We start from the raw sequence: 23,343 nt of genomic DNA on the forward strand, positions 1-23,343 counted from the left end.
AGGAAGGGCTGGTGGCACCGCAGTTAAATTCACAGGTTCCACTTCGGCAGCCCAGGGTTTGCCGGTTCGAATCCTGGGTGCGGACACCTCACTGCTTGGCAAGCCATGCTGTGGTAGGGGTCCCACATATAAAATGGAGGAAGATGGGCATGGATGTTAGCTCAGGGCCAGTCTTCCTCAGCAAAAAGAGGATTGGCAGCAAATGTTAGCTCAGGGCTAATCTTCCTAAAAAAGAAAAAGATAAGAAGGGCATTAAGTTTAGTGACCTGGTAAATTTTTAAAGAGTTCCTTAATCCAAGCTATTCTTATGATTTTTGAAAATTCTCTAATCAGACCATAAATGGGAAGCTGGTAGTACTAAGCCTAGCATAAGACTATTTTATATGCTGCAAATTCCTTAGCATGGAAATGTGTTTTTTTTTGTTTTTTTTTAATTGTTATCATTGTTCTTTCTTTCTTTCTTTCTTTCTCTTTGTAAATTTTATTTTATTTTTTTCATTTTTATTTTTTTCAGATGTACATCATATTTCGAATTCTGTATACATTACATCAATGTTCACCACCTGAACACTAATTATAGTGCATCCCCTCACATGTGACCCTAATCACCCCTTTTGCCCTCCCCCCTCCCCCCTTCCCCCTTCCCCAATGGTAACCACCAGTCCAATCTCCAATGCTATGTGTTTTTTTCGTTTTGTCGTTTTTATCTTTTTATCTTCTACTTATGAGTGAGATCATATGTTATTTGACTTTCTCCCTCTGACTTATTTCACTCAACATAATACCCTCAAGGTCCATCCATGTTGTCACAAATGTCCGGATTTCATCATTTCTTATGGCTGAGTAGTAGTCCATTGTGTATAAATACCACATCTTCTTTATCCATTCGTCCCTTGATGGGCACCTAGGTTGCTTCCAAGTCTTGGCTATTGTGTATAATGCCACAATGAACATAGGGGTGCAAGCATCTTTATGCCTTTGTGTTTTCAAGTTCTTTGGATAAATACCCAGCAGTGGAATAGCTGGATCATATGGTAGATGTATCCTTAATTTTCTGAGGATACTCCAAACTGCTTTCCATAGTGGCTGCACCAGTTTGCACTGCCACCAGCAGTGAACAAGGGTTCCCTTCTCTCCACACCCTCTCCAACATTTGTTGTTTCCTGTCTTGTTAATTATAGCCATTCTGACCAGAGTGAGGTGATACCTCATTGTAGTTTTGATTTGCATTTCCCTGATAGCTAATGATGTTGAGCATCTTTTCATATGCCTGTTGGCCATCTGTATATCTTCTTTGGAGAAATCTCTGTTCAGATCTTTTGCCCATTTTCTAATTGGATTGTTGGTTTTTTTGTTGTTGAGCTGTATGAATTCTTTGTGTTTTTTGGATATTAACCCCTTATCTGATATGCGGTTTGCAAATATCTTCTCCCAATTGTTAGGTTGTCTTTTCGTTTTGTTGATGGTTTCCTTTGCTGTGCAGAAACTTTTTAGTTTGATGTAGTCCCATCTGTTCATTTTTTCTTTTGTTTCCCTTGCCCAGTCAGACATGGGACTTGAAAATATGCTGCTCAGACCAATGTCATAGAGCGTACTGCCTATGTTTTCTTCTAGAAGTCTCATAGTTTCGGGTCTTACATTCAAGTCTTTAATCTATTTTGAGTTGATTTTTGTGCATGGTGTAAGGGAATGGTCTACTTTCATTCTTTTGCATGTGGCTGTCCAGTTTTCCCAACACCATTTATTGAAGAGACTCTCCTTTCTCCATCATATGCTCTTGGCTCCCTTGTCAAATATTAGCTGTCCATAAACGTGTGGGTTTACTTCTGGGCTCTCAATTTTGTTCCATTGATCTGTGTGTCTGTTTTTGTGCCAGTACCATGCTGTTTTGGTTACTATGGCTTTGTCGTATAACTTGAAATCGGGGAGTGTGATACCTCCAGCTTTGTTCTTTTTTCTCAGGAATCCTTTGGCTATTCGGGGTCTTTTGTTGTTCCATATAAATTTTAGGATTCTTTGTTCTATTTCTGTACAAAATGTTGTTGGAACTTTGATAGGGATTTCGTTGAATCTATAGATTGCTTTAGGAAGTATGGATATTTTAACAATGTTAATTGTTCCAATCCAAGAGCACGGGATATCTTTCCATTTCTTTGTGTCTTCTTCAATTTCTTTCAACAATGTTTTATAGTTTTCGGTGTACAGATCTTTCACCTCTTTGGTTAAGTTTATTCCTAGGTATTTTATTCTTTTTGTTGCAATTGTAAATGGGATTGTATTCTTAATTTCTCTTTCTGCTACTTCATTGTTAGTGTATAGAAACGCAACCAATTTTTGTACATTGATTTTGTATACCGTAACTTGACTGTATTCCTTTATTATTTCTAAACGTTTTTTAGTGGACTCTTTAGGGTTTTCTAGATATAAAATCATGTCGTCTGCAAAGAGTGACAGTTTCACTTCTTCTTTTCCAATGTGGATCCCTTTTATTTCTTTTTCTTGCCTGATTGCTCTGGCTAGGACTTCCAATACTATGTTAAATAAGAGTGGTGACAGTGGGCATCCTTGTCTGGTTCCTGTTCTTAGAGGGATAGTTTTCAGTTTTTCTCCATTGAGAATGATATTTGCTGTGGGTTTGTCATATATGGCCTTTATTATGTTGAGGTATTTTCCTTCTATACCCATTTTATTTAGAGTTTTTATCATAAATGGATGCTGTATCTTGTCAAATGCTTTCTCTGCATCTATTGAGATGATTGTGAGATTTTTATTCTTCATTTTGTTAATGTGGTGTATCACGTTGATAGATTTGTGGATGTTGACCCATCTCTGCATCCCCGGAATGAAACCCACTTGATCATCATGTATGATCTTTTTAACGTATTGCTGTATTCGATTTGCTAGTATTTTGTTGAGGATTTTTGCATCAATGTTCATCAGTGATATTGGCCTGTAATTTTCTTTTTTTGTGTTGTCCTTATCTGGTTTTGGTATCAGGATAATGTTGGCTTCATAGAATGAGTTAGGAAGGCTCCCCTCCTCTTCAATTTTTTGGAAGAGTTTGAGAAGGGTAGGTATTAGGTCTTCTTTGAATGTTTGGTAGAATTCACCAGGGAAGCCATCTGGTCCTGGACTTTTATTTTTTGGGAGGTTTTTAATTGCTGTTTCGATCTCCTTACTGGTGATCAGTATATTCAAATTTTCTACATCTTCTTGGTCCAGTTTTGGTAGGTTGTATGTTTCTAAGAATTTATCCATTTCTTCTAGATTATCCAATTTGTTGGTGTATAGCTTTTCATAGTATTCTCTTATTATCTTTTGTATTTCTGAGGTGTCCGTTGTAATCTCTCCTCTTTCATTTCTGATTTTATTTACTTGAGCCTTCTCTCTTTTTTTCTTGGTGAGACTAGCTAAGGGTTTGTCAATTTTGTTTATCTTTTCAAAGAGCCAGCTCTTCGTTTCATTAATTTTTTCTATTGTTTTTTTAGTCTCTATTTCATTTATTTCTGCTCTGATTTTTTATTATTTCCTTCCTTCTGCTGATTTTGGGCTTTGTTTGTTGTTCTTATTCCAGTACCTTTAGGTGCACTTTTAGATTGTCTATTTGGGATTTTTCTTCTTTGTTGAGGTAGGCCTGAATTGCTATAAACTTCCCTCGTAGAACTGTTTTTGCTGTATCCCACAGATTTTGGCATGTCGTGTTTTCATTTTCATTGGTCTCCAGGAATGTTTTTATTTCTTCTTTGATGTCTTCATTGACCCAATCATTGTTCAGTAGCATTTTGTTCAATGTCCAGATTTTTGTGGCTTTTCTGGTTTTCTTTCTGTAGTTGATTTCCAGTTTCATACCTTTGAGGTCAGAAAAGATGCATGGTATTATTTCGATCTTCTTAAATTTATTGAGACTTGTTTTGTGGCCTAATATGTGATCAATGCTGGAGAATATTCCATGGGCATTTGAAAAGAATGTGTATTCTGTGGTTTTTGATGGAATGTTCTGTATATATCTACTAAGTCCATCTGGTCTAATGTGTCCTTTAAGGCGAGTGTTTCCTTATTGATCTTCTGTTTGGATGATCTATCCATTGGTGTAAGTGGAGTGTTAAAGTCCCCTACTATTATTGTGTTACTGTCTATTTCTCCTCTGATGTCTGTTAATAATTGCTTTATATATTTATGTGCTCCTATGCTGGGTGCGTAGATATTTACAAGTGTTATATTTTCTTGTTGGATTGTTCCCTTTATCATTATGTAGTGCCCGTCTTTATCGCTTATTACAGTTTTTGATTTAAAGTCTATTTTGTCTGATATAAGTATTGCTACCCCCGCTTTCTTTTCTTTGCCATTTGCATGGAATATCTTTTTCCATCCTTTCACTTTCGGTTTGTGAGTGTCTGTAGGTCTGAAGTGCGTCTCTTGTATGCAGCATATACATGGATCTTGCTTTTTTATTCTGTTGGACACCCTATGGCATTTGATTGGAGCATTTAGTCCATTGACATTTAAAGTAGCTCTTGATAAATATGTATTTATTGCCATTTTGTCATTTTTTTCTTTTTTTGGGGGTGTTTTAGTAGTTCTCAGTTCCTTTCTTTTTCTCTTGTTCTCTTCACTTGTGGTTTGATGGCTATCTTTAGTAATATGTTTGATTTCCTTTGTCTTACTTTTTTTCCTGCTTGTTATAGGTTTCTGGTTTGTGGTTACCATGAGGATCCTATTTAATATACTATGCATATAACAGTCTATATTGAGTAGACAGACTCTTTAGCTTGACCTCTTTCTAAAAGCTCTACTTTTTCACTCCCCTCTTCCCACATTATATGTTTCTCACATCATATATAATCTTTTGTTTAATGTGTGTCTATCCATTACCCTCTTATCATTGAAATAGGTAATTTTAGTACATTTGTCTTTTAACTTTCATATTATCTTCACAGGTAGTTGATCTGCTGCCTTTACTATACTTTTACCTTACAAGTGATTTTATTGCGTATTTTTTCTTGTTGTTGTTTTGGGGTTTTTTAAATAATTTTTTTCTTTTATCTCTATTTGTGTTCATTGCTTTCCCACTTAAATAAGTCCCTTCAGCATTTCTTGTAGAACTGGTTTCTTGGTGATAAACTCCTTTAATTGTTGCTTGCCTGGGAAGCTCTTTATCTCTCCTTCCATTCTGAATGACAGCCTTGATGGATAGAGTATTCTTGATTATAGTTTTTTTCCTTTTAGCACTTCAAATATGTCATGCCATTCTCTTCTTGCCTGTAGGGTCTCGGCTGAGAAGTCCGCTGACAGCCTGATGGGCTTCCCTTTATATATCGTTTGTGGCCTTTCTCTTGCTGCTTTTAGGATTCTCTCTTTGTCTTTAATTTTGGACATTTTAATTATAATATGTCTTGGTGTGGGCCTCTTTGGGCTTCTCTTGTTTGGAGCTCTCTGTGCTTCCTGAACTTGGATGTCTGTTTCCTTCCTCAGGTGAGGAAAATTTTCCTCTGTTATTTCGACAAATAAATTTTCTGCCCCTTTGTCTCTCTCTTCTCCTTCTAGGACCCCTATAATCTGAATGTTAGCACGCTTGATATTGTCCCAGAGTTCCCTTACACTGTTCTCATTCTGTCTAATTCTTTTTTCTCTTTTCTGTTCTGCTTGGGTGATTTCCTCTAATCTTTCGTCTAGCTCGCTGATCCGTTCTTCTGCTTCCTCTACTCAGCTATTGAGTCCCTCTAGTGAATTTCTCATTTCAAGTATTGTATTCTTCATTTCTGATTGGTTCTTTTTTATATCTTCCAATTCTTTGCTGATGTGCTCACTGTGTTCATCCATTCTTCTCCGCATATCTGTGAGCATCCTCATTATATTTTGTTTGAATTCTTTGTCGAGGAGGTCGCTAGTTTCTGTTTCACTTAGTTTTTTCTGGTGTTTTGTAGTGTTCCCTTGCTTGGAAAGTATTCCTTTGCCTCCTCATTATGCCTCCTTCTCTGTGCTATTTTCTTTGTACTAGATGAGTCAGCTATGTCTCCTGATCTTGGAGAAGTGGCCTTATGTATGAGATGCCTTATGAGGCCCAGCAGTGTGCTTCCCCTCGTCACCAGACCATAAGAACCAGGAGTGATCCCTTTGTGGGCTACTTGTGTTCTTCTGCTGTGGCAGGGTTGCTCCCACTGCAGGTACCCGGGGAGTCTGATCTTTCCTTCCCTGGCCAGCTGTTTGTAAATCCAGTTTGGAGGGGCCTCAGCACTGTTGGCTACAAAGTCTATTAGCACACTCTTATTGCAATTGTCCTCTTAATTGTGTTGGTACCCAGTGTAGCTGGTTGCTAGGCTCAGGGGCGTACAGTTGTGATAGGCCTGAGGCCAACAAGGCTGTTGTCAGTTCCCTTAGGCGTGCAGCTTAGTGGGGCTAGCCCTTGGCCGGGAGGCACTCAGTTGTTGAAACTTTGAAGGCTTTGGAAGGTGGGGCTGATCCTTTTTATGGCGATTTGTGAAGCACAAGTCTTCTGCAGCTGATAAGCCTCACCCCCAACTGGACCACATACACTGTCAACAAAGTCCTGGCCCATGCATACTTCTCAACCCCCTGGAGCGTACCCCAACACCACACTGCAGAGGCCCCCACCTCTGCCCCAATGCCCCCCACAGTTCACCTGGTCCTCACACAAGCCCTGCCCCACAGAGGCAAACACCCTTGCCTGCCTGTAGAGGATCAGGGCACTCAGTCAATGCAGGCTGAAAAGTAGCCTGAGGGCTTGCTGTTAGGTGGGGCCAGTCCTTAGGGCGGGTTGCCTGCCCTGGCTGAACTGGATTAAATCTGTGCTCTAGTGGGTGTGGCAGACCCCTGGGCTAACAGCCCAAGGGATGCACCTCAATGGCCCACTGGTGTCCGGTGTCCGTATCAGCACGCCTGGACCAGCTCAGAACAATGGCCCCCACCAATGTCTCAGTCTCCGGAGAGGATCCTCCTCTCACCAAGATGCCCCCAGAGCCCACCAGGTGAGTCTTGTTTCACCAAAGGACAGTCAGTCTTCTCTCTGGTGATTTTAGGTTGCTGCAATGAGTGAGTTTGTGCGTGGGCCCTTTAAGACCCGGGTCTTTTTGGCTTTCGGCCAATAGCTTTTCTGGGGTGTCCTCGCTGCAGTTAATAGCCAGCAAAGCCAGACAGTAAGACCCCTCCCCCCCTCAGTTGGGCTGAGTCCGAAGGATGGTTATAGCAGTAGTGCCCCCACTCCAGACCTCACTCCTCCAGGGAGGGCTCGTACCTTAGGGTGGCTCCCGCCTGGCCAGCTGAGAAGCTCCGTTGTTCCTAATGGTGGCTTTTTTCCTCTTTGGCCAGAGTTACTGCCTCTTCTGCTTTCGTCAGGACTGTCCCTTGTTGTGGGGGTTCTTTTTATCCAGTTTTCAGTTTTCAATCCAGGGTGATTCTTCCCAAAATTGTTGTAACCTGGTTGTGTTCGTGGGAGGAGGCAAGTTCAATGTCTGCTCACAGTGCCATCTTGACGAGATCTAGCGTGGAAATGTTAATAACCCTTAGGAAAATTTTAACTCTCAAACTTCAAAGTAACTATTACTATACAGTAGTCCCCCCATCCATGGTTTTGCTTTCCTCGGTTTCAGTTACCTGAGGTCAACTGTGGTCTGAAACTATTAAATGGAAAATTCCAGAGAAAAAGAATTCGTAAGTTTTAAATTGCATGTCGTTCTGAGTAGTGTGATGAAATCTCATGCCTTCCCCCACTGTCTCACCCTGGACATGAATCAGTCATCCGTTTGTCCAGGGTATCCACAACATATACACTACCTGCCTGTTAGTCACTTAGTAGCCGTCTCAGTTATCGGATCGACTGTCTCGATACTGCAGCACTTGTGTTCAAGTAGCCCTTATTTTACTTAATAATGGCCCCAAAGCACAAGAGTACTGATGCTGGCAATTCAGATATGCCGAAGAGAAGCCGTAAAGTGCTTCCTTCAAGTGAAAAGGTGAAAGTTGTTGACTTAACAAGGAAAGAAAAAAAATTGTATGCTAAGATCACTAAGATCTATGATAACTTTTATTACAGTATATTGTTATAATTGTTCTATTTTATTAGCCATTGTTGTTAATCTCTTACTGTGCCTAATTTATAAATTAAACTTTATCACAGGTGTGTATGTATAGGAAAAAACATAGTATTTTGGGGTTAGTACTATCCATGGTTTCAGGCATCCACTGGGGGTCTATAGATCTAAGTTGTCTATTCCATTTGCTCAAAGTGTGCCATTTCACATACAAATAAAAACAGTCATTGAATTACTCTTGGAAAATCCTGGGCTTTGGAACCACGTGGATGTGGGTTCAAATTCTGACTCTGGCACTTACTTAACTGGGAGGCTTGGGGCAAGTCTCAAAACTCTCTGAACCTTAGGGTGTTTCCTCATCTGTACAAAACAGGTAACAACATGTTGTAACACAGATGAGGGCTCATGGTAAACTCTCAATGCACATTAATGCCCTCCCTTGTAACTCTCCTTTGATCTCACATGCCTATCTTCAACTTCCATGTTCTACATAGTTATATAAATCATCCTATTCTGTGAAAATGTATTAAGGGTATTAATATGTGTTTTTAAAAATCTCCCCAACTCAAAGCTGGATTTAGATCATTAGAGGTCCTTGATTCTTTTTTTTTTTTTTTTTTTGGTGAGGAAGATTGGCCCCGAGCTAACATCTGTTGTCAACCTTCCTCTTTTTTTTCTCCCAAAACCTCCAGTACATAGTTGTATATCCTAGTTGTAAGTCATTCTAGCTCTTCTATGAGGGATGCTGCCACAGCATGCATGGCTTGATGAGTGGTGTGTAGGTCCGTGCTCAGGATCGTAACCAACAAACCCCGGGCCACCAAAGTGGAGCACATGAACTTAACCACACTGCTATGGGGCCAGCGCCAGAGGTCCTCAATTCTACACTCATGAAATAAGTGAAGGAAACTCAACAAAGTTCTGATTTTTCCCATGATTATTACCTTGATGCTTTTTATAAAACATTAACTAGCAAATCCCTTTTCAAATTTCTTTCATATTGGGGGTCCTTGCTTTGCTGGTGCCCTAAGCACTTGCTTAAACTGCCTACTGTGTAATCCAGCACTGCCCCCAAATGTTGCATTATTTGCTTCTAAAATTACAGAGAAAGACAACAAATGGTATATAAGGAAGAGAGGAAGTTAATGCTATGGAACATGAATGGTGCTTACTAAGTGACCCAGAAAAGTTAGTTTCCTTTTGCCCTTCTTTCTTGGTTTTTAAGATTTAGACTGTATTAAATTTACTCTCTATTATGAAAGATGCGGACTTGGCACATTTAGACTATCTCCTTCTCCTTTATCCTGTTTTGAGAGTTCATGAGTTTTAATTCTTCTGTTATGTACATTTATAATATTAAATAATATCGGTCCATCATTATTAAATAGCATACTTGACTACTGCTTAATTCTCAAAACAACTGTAGTTGATGTGTATATTACTTTCATCTCATTGACAAGGAAATTGAGGTTCAAAGCTTAAGTAGCTAATAAGTGGTGGCATTTGGATTTGAACCTTTACAAGCTAGACCAAAGATAAGAGAACAAATTTATGGCTCCAAGTAAGCGAATACAATGTCAGTGACAGAAGTAGGAAAAAAAGTGTTACCTTACTTGCTATAACCAAATCATTGTTTCTTTTTAGTACAGTACACTGCCTTCAACTCTCAAAGGTTGTCTGACAGACAGATCTGTAATAGACCCAAGGTAACCATAACAACTTTTGAAATTGTGTGGCTGTGATGACTAGTACTAGTTATTTTTATACTAATAAGATTTTTTTCAAATCGCGTTTCTTAGTAGGTAGGTACATTTTATTTTGCTTCATATTGATTTACGATTTATTTTTTGCAAAATCCATAGTGTGGATTTGAAAATGAGTAACTTTATAAGCTAACTAGCTGAGCTTGAAAAACTGCTTCCTATAATAGTTTTATTTTCCTTTATGCTAAGTGGCTGCCACTTCATTTACTGCTGCTCACAAAAAGAAAAAAAAAGTCGTATTTTTCTTGGCAAAATTAAGCGTTACATGGAAATAGCAGTCATATCATCTTTATATGCTCAGTCAGCAAGAATTTAATTGTGTAATGAAGTTTTATGTTCTTAGATGAACATAATATGAATAAGTTATTATTCACGATCAACGGATAGACATCCTTTCCTCCTACCTAGTTGCAATGAGCTTTGACAAGATAAATGGGAAGTAAAAGCTTCTGTTGCACCGAATTGACTTCAGAGGATGTTTTTCTCACCTTGATTTAGGTGTGAATGGCATTCTAAGAACTTCTTCATGGTCAAATTTGAGTCCATCATTTCTCAAATATTATACTGTGCAGACAAAAACTGCATGCATCTAGGTCTTATTTGCATTGTTAATACTCATGTATGACTTTAGCAAGTCGACTCTTTGTGTTGTTTTGTGAAAAATAAAAAAAGACATCATTTTAGCATGAACTATATTACGATTTTTCATAATAACGATATTCAGATATTGTTGTCAAGAAGGAATACTTGAACTTCTCCCCTTTTGCTAATAATAGTTTAAAAGTCTGTTTACCTTGTCATGCTTAGTTCAAGGAAACTCAAGCACAAGCATTACATAAACCAGCTGGAGATCTTGATATTAACTATAGTGAGGAAACTAACAGCTATTGAACACCTAGTAAGCATGTTCCCCACAAAAGTTATTGTATTTAATTCTCACCGCTGTCTCTCCAGGTAAGCATCGATACTCCTAGTTCATAGATGAGGGAACTGAGGCTCAAAGAGATTAAGAGACTTGCCCATGATCCTTTTGCCACCTTATATTTCCTTCAAGTGCTGACGACTACAAATATCTGACTATAATAATTTCATAGCAGATTGGAAATCTTGTTCACGTCAAAACACTTTATGGAAAAAATATATGTAAGGCTCTAAATTTTTCTCAAATCTGGTGATACTGGAAGTGTTTGGATAACTAGGAAGGATATTTGAGTTGGAAAATCCTCAGCAATGTATATATTGCTAAAAGAGAAGTTGGGGTTAATTTTAACAAGAGAAAAGGACAAAGAAAGGCCTTTTCCTTAATCAGTTAATATTTCAATAATGGTGTCAAATTGTTAAACCCCAGAACAGGTATTTCATTTTCCCTCTTGATCCAACTCTGAAAATATGGTTAGAACTAGATAACTTCCTGTAATTAAATGAAAGCATGTTTTTGTTAATATAAAATATTGTAAGTTCAAAATCCTTTATATATGAACATCATTATACTTTTTAAAAAAATATTTTTGTTCATATTAATAATAAAATTAGAATTCCTGGGGTAAGATTAAGTGGGTAGAGGAAGCCAGGCTATGATTCATTAAAAAAATCGTGGAAACTATAAATATGTGCAGATACATATATACGTACATACATACATATATGTATGTATATGTGTGTATATATGTCTGCATATGTATATATGTATGTGTATATATGTATACATGTATCTACATACATATATATATATATATATATATACCTCAAGGGATCCTAGTGTCATAATTTGCTAGATGTTGTCAATAATTCCTAGTCTATACAACATATTAGTAAACTATTGAGGAACACAAAAACCTAAATAAATGTGGTGAGATAAACCTTGAGAAAAACTACTGGTGAAAAACAGAAAACCACCACATAAGAAATTAAAATGAAGTCCAGTAGATGATTCTGTGGAAGCTTCAAGCTTGCCAACTCAACTGAAAAGTATTTTCTGACAGCATGTCTGCAGGAGGCTTTCTATAGCAACACTGTCCAACAGAAATATAATGGGAGACACGTATAAAATTTTACAGTTTCTAGTAGTTACATTTTAAAAAATAAACAAATAAAATTGATTTTAATAATATATTTTATTTAACCAAATGTATATCCACAATATTATTATTTCAACATGTAATCAATATAAAAATTGTTAATGTAATATTTTACTTGTTTTCATATTAAATCTGGTGTGTATTTTAACATTATTTCAAGTATTCAGTAGCTACCTGGGGTTAGTGACTACTGCATTGGAAACAGTTCAAATCTTGCTGAATTCTGTGGGGTTCTCAGGGATTTATTTAGGATCTGAGCATTGATATAATTAGGTCAATTTAACAGCAATAGAGAGTTCAATAAGCAGGTGTTTGCCTTATGGGCTCCCTAAAATCTTAAACCTCTCCTGCCTTGTATACTAACTTACATCCCTGATAAAAGCTATTGATATCTACAAAGCTGTGAAATATTACAAGTATATATCACACAATTTGGAGGAGCATCTTCTGTGTTGTTCCCCTTTTGTGATTGTAAATTTGGTATGTGTGCACTATGAAAGTGTCAGAAAAGCTAATGCAAATTTGGATTTTGAATAAAAAGATAAATCCAGAAAGAGAAGTTTGAGTGTCCTGCCTTGTATTTGTCACCCTTTTTATTTATTTATTTATTTTTAGGAAGATTAGCCCTGAGCTAACATCTGCCGTCAATCCTCCACTTTTTGCTGAGGAAGACTGACCCTGAGCTGACATCTGAGCCCATCTTCTTCTACTTTTTTTTATATATGGGACGCTTCCCACAGCATGGCTTGCCAATCGGTGCCGTGTCCGAATCCTGGATCCAAACCAGCGAACCCCAGGCAGATGAAGCGGAACGTGCTAACTTAACCGTTGTGCCACCGGGCCAGCCCCTGTCACTCTTTTTAAAAAGAGCAGGGGGAAAACTGATTTAACAAAAAAATAGGGAAAGAAGAGACAAGTCCTCCTACCTTTCCTGACTCATGTGTTTAGTTCTAGTGTTTTAAGAAGGATACTGACAAATTTGTGCAAATCCAATTAAGAGCAACCAGGGGAATTGTGAAAAGGCTTAAAACCACATCCTGTAAGCAACAGTTGAAAGCACTAGGAATATGGCTTCTGAGGATGAGAAGCTGTGGCCGGGGGAGTTAGAGGGATAGGCAGAGAGAGGGAGTGAGATAGGCTGGTCAGCTGTACGCATTGGCAAATCCTTAAAGGGATGCCACATAGAGGAGGAAAAGGCAAAAAACAAACAAAAAAACTACTCATGAAAAGGAGAGCAAGTTGGCTGAATACAAAGAAAGTGGTTTCTAAAGCTGCAATGAAAAAAATGCCTTGGGAGGTAGAGAATTTTCCCCTACAGTGGTGGCGGCAGGGGGGCAGGCAGTTCATGCTGCCTAAGGCTTCTCCTGACTCCCAGAATAGATTTCATCTGTCCCAAATATTGAACAGGGAGGCAGTGCGGAGGTTTAATAGTTCACTGGCCTTGATTTTACAAGTCCTATGACTAAATCTCCGCTCAACCTTTAGGAGTTAGGTCACCTTGGGCAAGTCTCTTGGACTCTCCCGCTTTGCTTCCTCTATAAACAGAAATAATACAACCCACACTGACTTCTGGGATTATTGGAAAGCTTTGCAACCTGTAAGATGCCACATAAACACAAGTTTCTGTTTTTGTGGGATAAGCCAAGAAGTCTCCTTAAGTCAGCCCTCCTGTTTCTTTCCTCTTCTGCTCCCTTTCTACTCTATTTCGGGTCCTGTCTTCCCACACCCAGCTATTTCTGGTACCAGCCCTTGGATCCACCTTATCTTACTGCTGCAGGACAGGAAAGTCTACTGCAAGGGTAAATGCAGTCTTTTTCTACCCCAGGATAGGGCGAAGGGTCAGCAGAGTCAAGAAGAAAAGTCTGTAAAAACCATTGTCTACATTTTTCATCCTGCAACCGCCATCTCTAAAAATGAGCAATCTCTGAAAGGAACTCCAAAGAAATCACAATTTCAGGATTGCTCTTCAGAGTATTAAAATCTCATATCAGAGACCTTTAACCTTCATAAAATAATATATCCATGCAAGCCATCCCATACCATTAATCTTTTGAAGTTTGCTGCAGGATCGAGCATTTTTGAACTGTGATCTTTAGAGTTCAGGTCCGGGAGCGGAGACTGAACTTCCTTAATGAAACCTTTACTCACAGGTGACACATAATATCCCCTCTTTTCTCTAACCTGACTCCCCTCCCCCAGCTCCCACGTCTGTTCAGGGAGGTGTCGAGAGCGCGGACTCTGGAGTCAGATTGCTAGGCTTCAAACTCAAGTTCACTACTGAGGAGAGGAGACTTAGTTTATCTGCAACATGCAGATAATTCCTAATTCACAGAGTTGAGGATTAACTAAGTAAATCCCTTGACACGTCACCAGCAGACAATAAATGGGAGCTATCAGTATTTCCTTTTTGACACTCCCGCCAGCAAAAAGCCGTAGGCATCTCCGAAGCTTTGGTCTCCGCGACCTCCCAGATCAACCGAAATTTAAACCCTTTTCAGCTGTCGTTCTGAGAGTTGCAATAGCAAGTGAATCTGTGGCTCGCAATCCAGCCAAATCGAGTAGCAGGCTGAGGCTTCATATTGCCTCGCGGATAGTCCGTGGGACTTGAAGTCAAGGGCCAGGCTGAGGAAACGCTTCACAACATGACTTCAGGAGATAAAGAACGCAAAACCCCGGCCGCGCAATAACCTCCAGCTGGACCGGGAGCCAGGGTCCGAGGGGCGTGGCCCACGGAGAACACGCCGGAGGGGCGTGGCCCTCCTGCGCGCGCGCGCACACGCCTATGGGCGTGCCCCTTTCAGCACGCGCCGAGGGGCGGGACCCCTCCGGGGCTGCGTGTTCTAGGGATCCCACAGCCGGCCTCGCCATTCTGCGCATGTGTAACTGCTGGCGGGGCGGGCCCGCGGAACGCAGAATTTCTGGGAAAGGGGGAGAAAGGGACAGGAGGGCGGGGCAGAAGGCGGAAGAGGCGAAATCAGCTGACTGGGTCTCGTGACGGCCGGGGCGGGGGCGACGCAGGCGTATTGGAACGCCGTCGCTCACAGCCTGAGCGAAGATGGCGGCCTCCAGAGCGAGCCTCTGAGAGGCAGAGGGAGGAGGCGGAGGGGGCGGGGAGGCAGCGCCGCCGCGGCACCAGGAACCCGGGGCAGCGGAGCTACAGGGCCCGGCGCGGGAAAGGGGAAGTGGTGGGAGGAGGAGGCGGGAGGGCGCCTCATCCCACTCTGGACACAGAGCCGGCGGCGGGAGGAGCTCGGGTTGGAGTCTCTCCAGCCTCTCGCGAAGGTAAACCACTCCGGGCGCCGGACTCCGGGGCTCTGCCTTACCCCCTCCCGCGGGGGGATTTGGGGGACCAACGCAGGGAAAAGAAGGGGTGGTGTCTTGGCCGCCGCAGCGTAAAGCTGCTAAGGAAAGCAGATTACCCTCCCCCCAGGCTGCTGATCTGGTTCCTCCCGTCGGACCCCCCGGCTCCGAGTGACATTCGCCCAGGGCGCTGCCTTCTTCAGCCCTGCCCGTCGTTTTGCCTTGTTTTCTGCCCATCACGATCCCCCACTCCCCTCAGCACATCCTTCCCCCCACACACCCCTTATTCCCCTCTGGGCTCCGCCCTCGGGATTCCCTTCCAGTTTGCTAGTCTGAGCGCTCTTCCTGCTTGATGCCGGTAGCTCTTGTTTCCTTGGGTCAGTGGCCCTCCTTTTCCGCACTTCCCGCAGAGACTTTGACTTTCTTTTCTTAGCTTTGTTTCGTTCTTTTGGGAAATGAGGAGCAGCCGCGTTGTTTCTTCTCCAGTCTCTCCCTTTTCCAAAATCAAGTCCCCACCCCCACCCCCACCCCAGGGCTTTTCCTTCTTGCAAGGTAGATTATTCACAGTGGCCTTTTCTCCGCTGCTGTGATTTTGCCTCTGAATGCGGCCTTTGGAGTGGGTGAAGTAAGACTTAGACGCTCGTGTAGTGGCTGTTAAACGCAGATTTGACCTAGTACACTTAAGGAGAGTGCCTTCCCTTAAGGTGTCTTCCTATTGTAGGGTGTTCAGTTAACCACTCTTCTCTTGACATTGTTTCCTTTCTCAGTGACTTCGGGGAGAGAAAAGTAAAAAATCCCCCTCTAATGTGGCGATGGTCTCCCAAAGTAATGATTTCTCACTTCCCTTCTCTGCTTTTCCCGTTGACCCCACCCTGACACCCCTCAAAAAGGGGGCTCTCTACCTGATGCTATTGCCTCTTCTATTAAGGGCTTTATACTGTCAGGTTATTTTGAGCTGCTTGGAGTGTAGTGTCTTCGGAAAAAAGTAAAATTTCAGAGTATTTCTTCAGGACCTGCCCCAGTGATTGTCTTTCTTATTGTATTTTTTTCCCCCTCACTTTATGGATCTGATAGATTTTTAGCTTTGAAAGTGCCGTCCGCAAAGTTTGAGAAAATTACTCCCAGTGGTCAGGTTTTGTAGTATGTTACCAATAGTACCCTGTGAGTCTCTGGGAATATGAAAGAGGACTTGCCTTAAATAAAAAAAAAAAAAGTAAATTCAGAAAACTACTTGTTAGAAATTCTGTATCCTAAAAAGACTTGATTTCGATATTCTTTGGTTTCTGGAAAGTGCTTTATTGGTTGACTTAATATAACATAACAGAAAACCTTGTTAACATTTTAGCTGCAATGTGAAACAATGTTTAAGCAGTTATTTTTCAATCTTGGCTTTGCTATTCATATCACAATGAAACATAAATTCTTGTTTAAAAAATACTGCATTATACTCCTACTTTGAAAACAGGAAGTAGAACATATTAAGGGAGGAAAAGAGGAGTCAGAGGGTTATTAAGAGATAGGAACATAAAGAACCTTAAGGCTAAAGGCCAGTTCATGGAAAATATCTCCATTTGTATTCCACTGGGAGGCAATGGATATTCCTCTTTTTTCTAAAGTGGCGGTAATAAATAGTCTAAAATATATGAACATTATCATTGAAAAAGGGTATCATGGAAAGCATGAATTATTTGTAGGAATTTAACTTATTCACAAATAGAAGCTGGTTGCTTAGGTGGACCATAACAATACTGGCTTTATTATTACATTTGCCAAGAGATTGATAGTGGAGTCTGGTTCTCAGTAGATAGTAAATTTCAGTTGAAATAAGAAGAATCTGTTTTAACTAATTTGGCTCCATTCCTCAACTGGTCCTATTAGCACAGATGAATTTGAGATTTCCGTTGCACGTAACGTTTTCCCTCCTTCTCTGATTGAAGTACTTAAAATTAGTATGGAAGCAAGGCTGTGCAGATAAACTGCAGGAAGAATTTGGTTGCTACTAGTAGTTTTAGGCCTAAATGTTGACTGTAATGTTTAGCAGTGGTTAAAGGGAAGGTGTTTTGGAAGAGACCCTTTAAGTCAGTGCTTCTCAACTTTATCAAATGCAATAAAGACCCTCTTTTTCTTCCAGATAATTTGCAACACCTCCTTTACTATTCTCAAATAGTTTATAAATAATATAACTACCTTCTGGCTTTGGCCCTGGGACAAAAAGCAGCTTTGCTTTCTCTGTTACAATAAAAAACAACTGGGCTAATTTCAAATTGATGTCTTTTTTGGAAACTGTTAAAGAGCTGAGGCCACGGAGCAAACCACTTGCCCGAAAGAGAGAAAGAGTAGATGTGAATTCACATTCACCTTCGTTAGATAGAACTGGACACTGGTGAGAAGAGTTCAGCTAGAATAGCTGACAAGTTGATGAAGGCTGAGTGCACGTTCTTCCAATCTCTTTTTCCACGAACCTCACTGGGTACTCCTCGAAAAGGTTGGAGAGAGCCCTGGGGAGGGTCTGTTGTGGCACTGACCTAGAGGAGGGAAACAAGCAGCAGAGCTTTCAGCAGGGGTAACAAACTGCTCTGTTTCTTTCCCTCTGTCTCTTCTGTGGAACAAAAGCCTTAATCTGTGGAGAGAAGAGTATCTCTGCTGGCCTTGTTGTTGAGTGTTCATTGAGCTGAGGGAAGACAAGAGAAGGGGGAAAGAATCTTCTCCTGGGGGAGGGACTCTGAGCCCAAAACTGCAGCCAGGAGAAATGAGATCACACCCCTGACATCCAGGGATGTAGTGTGTGCCTAAGGCTGAACCTTAATTAGAACAGGAAAGATTGCACCCCTAACCCCCTGCCACCAAGTTAAGAAGCTTTGAATAGCAAGTAACTGCAGAATACTACTAGGGGAGGAATAAGTTTATGCAAAGAGGCACAATACAAAGAATCAAATAGACATTGCTTTAGTAAACCACCCCACACCATAGGCACAAGCCATTCTGCAGATGTTTGAAGGCTGTGGTACACTGAAGAGAACCAGAGCCGCAGCAAGTCATAAACCCAGCCCAGCGCCTAAACAGTTTAACACCCTGCACTGAAGACACAGCATAGGAAAGGTGTACCCATTTCCAGTCACAAAAATTGTTTATGTCAGTATCTACTGTCCTATACAAATGTCCAGCTTTCAGCAAAAAACTGCAAGGCATACAGAAAAGGCAAAAAGCCATCCCCAAGAGAAAGAGCCATCATCAGAACTGCACTTTGATTAACATAGATGTTATCATCTGATAGGGAATTTAAAATGGCTATAGTTAATATATCAAGGTATCTGCAAAAAAGTGGGTGACATGCAAGATCAGATAGGTAATTTCAACTGAGGGATAGAAACTAAAAGAATCAAAAGGAAATGCTAGAAATTTCATTACACAGTAAAGAGATGCAGAATACCTTTGGGCTCATGAGTAGATTTGGCACAACCAGGGAAAGAATCAGCAAACTTGTAGATGTCAGTAGAAATTACCCAACTGAAACACAAAAAAAGAGTTAAAAAAAGAACTGAAGGGCTGGCCCTGTGGCCAAGTGGTTAAGTTCGTGTGCTCCGCTGTGGTAGCCCAGGGTTTTGCTGGTTTGGATCCTGGTTGTGGACATGGCACCACTCGTTGGGCCAGGTTGAGGCAGCATCCCACATGCCACAACTGGAGGGACCCACAACTAAGAATATACAACTATGTACCAGAGGGCTTTGGGGAGAAAAAGGAAAAATTAAAAAAAAAAAGAACTCAACAGCCAAGAGCTTGGGAATAATATCAGTCATTTTAATATATGCATAACTGGAATCTTAGAAGAAGGAGAGAGAACAGAGCAGAAGAAATATTGAAATATTTGAGGAAATAGAGAATTTTCCAAAATTAATGTTAGACGTCAAACCACAGATCCAAGAAGCTTAGAGAACACCAAGCAGGATAAATACCTACCCCCCCTAAAAAAACAAATAAAACACACCTAGACATCTCCTCTTCAAACTGATGTAAACAAAGGACAAAGAGAGAACCTTGAAGGTAGACAAAGAAAAGAGAAACGTTAAATACAGAGGAAACAAGAAAAGAGTTAACAGCAGAGAAACCATTCAAGCCAGAAGACAATTGCATGACAACTTTAAAGTACTGAAAGCAAAAACAGCAAAAATATCTTTCAAAAATGAAGATGGGGGGGCCAGCCCCATGGCCAAGTGGTTAAGTTCACGCACTTGGCTTCTGTCACCCAGGGTTTTGCAGGTTCAGATTCTGAGTGTGGACCTAGCACCGCTCATCAAGCCATGCTGAGGTGGCGTCCCACATAGCAAAGCCAGAAGTGAAGAAGAAGAAGAAGAAGAAAAAGATTGGCTACAGATGTTAGCGCAGGTGCCATCTTAAAAAAAAACAAACTTAAAAGAAAACAAAATATAGACCTCTCAAACAAAACCCAAGAAAACTCAAAGTATAAATAATCTCTCAGTTTACATGATAGGTGTGTTCTTGGAAAAGTATGTGCATATTAAACTGCAAAATATACTTTGTGATTTATATTTAATATAGAATTAAATTCTGGGATTAGTTAAGTGTAAGTAAGTTTTTACATATATAGATGACCTCTTGGATATTTGAAAGTCAATTGATGACAGTTCTTCTATCTGTGGAACTATCCTGTACACTAAGGGGTAACTAGACCCGTCAGCTAAATCCTGGTAGTGTTTCTAATTATAGAGTCTCTTGTGGGGCAGCATCCTGACCTGACCATTACTTTAATTCAAAAATTTAATTAGTGGTTTTCAACACATTTTCTGCTTCTACAGTGCTCACATGCTCAGCACATGCCAGTCAGTGACATCTGTCATTTGGCATGATTCTTGATTGTGGGAACTCCTTGGAGAATCACTGATTAGGAGAATATTTTTGTAGCAAGTAACTAAGCCAACATGGTTGTGATCTCTTTGCTAACTTAAGACATAGTTACCTTGCAAAGGTACATTTATGTGTGGTTTAGTCAATAAATGTATAATTTGCTAGTTGTTGGGCGTTCTTTAGAGATGGTCTTAACTGTATTTGACAACCTACATATTTGAGTTATACTTGTACTTTTATGGACTACTTATGAAGAAGAGTCATCTCTAAAACAACGAAGTTTAAAGTCACTGGGATTTATAGTTTCAGTACTCTATGTTTCCCTTAGAAGTAGACCACACTGCCTAAGAAGTGTTCATGTATTTAGCACCTGCTGATTGGTAATATCTCTTTGCTATTGATCAGTAAGAATTTGATCTTTTGATGAGTAGATTGAAAACAAAACCCGTAGCGCAATCTAAAATAATTATTTTAATGTTCTGATTGTGTCAGGTATAGTTGCTAGAACATAATGGAAGGATTGATGAAGTTATGAATGTAGGAGACTTTCTCTAATATTTAATAAATTCTATACTAATTATATTCAAATTGAAGTTTTTATACATGGATTTCAGACTCGTGTTCCTTAGTCATCTGGTGCCATAGGGTCTTTCTTTTCCTCAAACTTCTAGTCAAGATACAGAATGTATTTTGGATGTTTATCAACTGTTAGAGTAGGTAAGCCATTTCCCCCCGAAACCTTAGAGCTACTGGGTTTGATTTTAAAAGTGAAATTTTCCTTTTTTTAGTTAACAGATAGATTTGGGAGTGTTCTGTAAACTGTGAAGCACCGTGGCAGAGTTAGGAATAATAGGGCTATGTTGGAAAGAGCCAAACTAGAAACTACATGTTGTTGCTATTTTGTATTGGGTGAAAGAGAAATTGTAGCAACTTAAGCTTGTCTTTTAGTAGTATAAAGAGAGCAGTGTTTGGATATTAGGATGCTTGCTGTAAAACTTTCATCCATTTGTATTTGTTACATGCTTAGGAAATTTAGTTCCCCATCATGCATTTACTATAGTGATAGGAAAAACTGCAACGAGTTAAAATATGGCAATTAAAAATCTTTTTTGCACCCATTAAAGTCTAGTTAGCATAATAAAGCAAGAGTATTAAGTGTCTTTTTGTGAGCTGAAGAAGAGTTTATTGAACTAGTACATTTTGTTCTTGCATAAACCAAGTTCACTTCTAAGATAAAATGAAATAGCAATTAGGTCTAAAAGTTTCAAGAATGTTTACCAACTAAGAATATGTAAATGATCAGTAGCACTGATTTCACAGAACTGCTTAAGTGAACGCATTTCTTAGGCTTTTTTTTTTTCAGGTAAGTATTTCAAGGCATTTTTAAGTTTTGGAAAGGGAAGAGTCATCATGCATCTTTCTTGGAAAAAAATATTAATTTTTTTTGTTTTTACAACAGACAAAGGTCTATTTTGTGACAATTATTCTCTCAGATGAAGTCAACATACATGTGATTAAAATATGAAGAGGCAGGTATCTTTTTCAGTATTTCATTTATATTGAATAGAAAAGGCCAACAAAATTAACTGCTGAGGTATTTTGCCCCTCCCCCCATTAAGATAATATTAAAAGTGTTTATTTGGATTTAGGGGTTGCTTTTGAATTTTTCTTGCCTTTTTATTTCAGGACTATATGTCCAGTTTCTAATTGGAAAGGTATGGATTTTAAAAAGAGTCGGGGGGGGGGATCTTATATTATTTAGCCCTACCTGTGGTGGTGAAAGTATTTAAAAGTTGATTTTGATGTGGCAGACAATACACAAGTTTAAATATTAGAATTTCTGGGCAATTATTTGGAGATATAATTGTCAGCTGAAATTTGGTATTACCACTGGCTTTCTTCTCTAACAACATTTATCTCTGGAGGTACTGGGTTCTTCAACAAGTTAAGAAAGCTAAGATGGGATGTACTAAAACCTTCCTTTGTGATTTTTTTTTTTCGCCGAGGGAGATTTGCCCTGAGCTAACATCTGTGCCAGTCTTCCTCTTTTTTTTAGTATGTGGGCTGCCAGCACAGCATTGTTGTCAACAGAGCAGTGTAGGTCCGTGCCTGGGAACCAGACCCAGGTCACTGAAGTGGAGTGCGCTGAACTTAAACACTAGGCCACCGGGGCTGGCCCGGTGGTCTATTTTATAGCTGTTTAAAGATCCCTGTACTGTAGGTATCATACACATTGCACATACTGATTTGTTGTTTATTTAGAAGGAAATTCTTTTGCCTATACTTGAGATATATATTAAAACATGAAACTGAAAATTAAAAATTAAAAAAGAGGGTTAAAGTTCATCTTAGTTTTCTCCCATGCACAGCACATTCTGAGACAGTCTAGTTGTAGCTTTTTAATCTGGGTAAAAATTAATGTTCTGTTAGCCATTTAGATTTTTACCTTTTATTTGAAACTGGACTAACCTAGTAATGTAATTCACTCAGATTTCAAATCCAGTTACAAGTGAAACTAGGTCTTTAAGAAGCTGGTAATTAGGGATTCTCTCTTTGGTTCTTACCCAGGATTAGCCTTTGCCTCAGCAAAGGTTCTCCTTCCCCCTGCATTTTCAATAGTATATCGCTGTATGAGGAGGTATTAAGTTCGTAAATTACTTCCTATCATGTGAATATCTAACGTTTTCAGCTGTAGTTTCACAATGTAGCAGAAAAGCTGTGTTTTTTTTGTAGGAGAGTTTGGTCAGAAAATAAAGGCAAACACAATTTTCCTCCAACATAAAAGTTTTTACTTACATTCGAGTCGAAAGAACTTTACATTAGACGCCCATATACTTACCTCCAAGATTTTCACATTCACGTTTACTATACTTTATTACATATCTGTCCATCTTATTTTTTGGTGTATTTCAAGACAAACTCATGTTTTTAATTCATTACTTGAGAGCAGAGTTGATGAAAGAATTTATTCTTTCATAATGACCAAAGAATTTATTCTTTCATTTTGTGGGCTCAAAGTAGAAAAATTAGTATCTGCTCTCTGGAAGTTGTCATATTTGTGTAAAGATCACTTCTGGTTGATCATGCGAAATGTATGCTTAAAGGCAGATAACCTTGGTTAAAGCCAGTTCCTTCCTTCCTTCACTAGTGTGTTATTTTTCTAGGTATACTCATCTGTACCTGGTTAAATGAGTGCTCTGAGTTTTTACTCAATGCAAGCCATGCACATAACTTAATTTTGCTATGTGTGCAAACTCTTTTGTTTATAGCTGGTTGTAATCTGCTTGAGTG

General features: G+C 39.7%; 1 protein-coding gene across 2 annotated transcripts in view; it reads left to right on the forward strand.

Annotated features, from left to right (window-relative positions):
* Window positions 1-14,932: 14,932 nt before the first annotated feature.
* Window positions 14,933-23,343, forward strand: part of DNAJC13 (DnaJ heat shock protein family (Hsp40) member C13) — a 110,566-nt gene continuing 102,155 nt past the window's right edge. For both annotated transcript variants that reach the window (XM_046661274.1, XM_046661285.1), the window contains exon 1: window positions 14,933-15,171. The gene's annotated coding sequence lies outside the window, so the exon portion shown is untranslated. The remainder of the gene's footprint in view (window positions 15,172-23,343) is intronic.

The sequence above is a fragment of the Equus quagga genome, chromosome 1 (assembly GCF_021613505.1).
Source record: "Equus quagga isolate Etosha38 chromosome 1, UCLA_HA_Equagga_1.0, whole genome shotgun sequence".
NCBI classification, from domain to species: domain Eukaryota; kingdom Metazoa; phylum Chordata; class Mammalia; order Perissodactyla; family Equidae; genus Equus; species Equus quagga.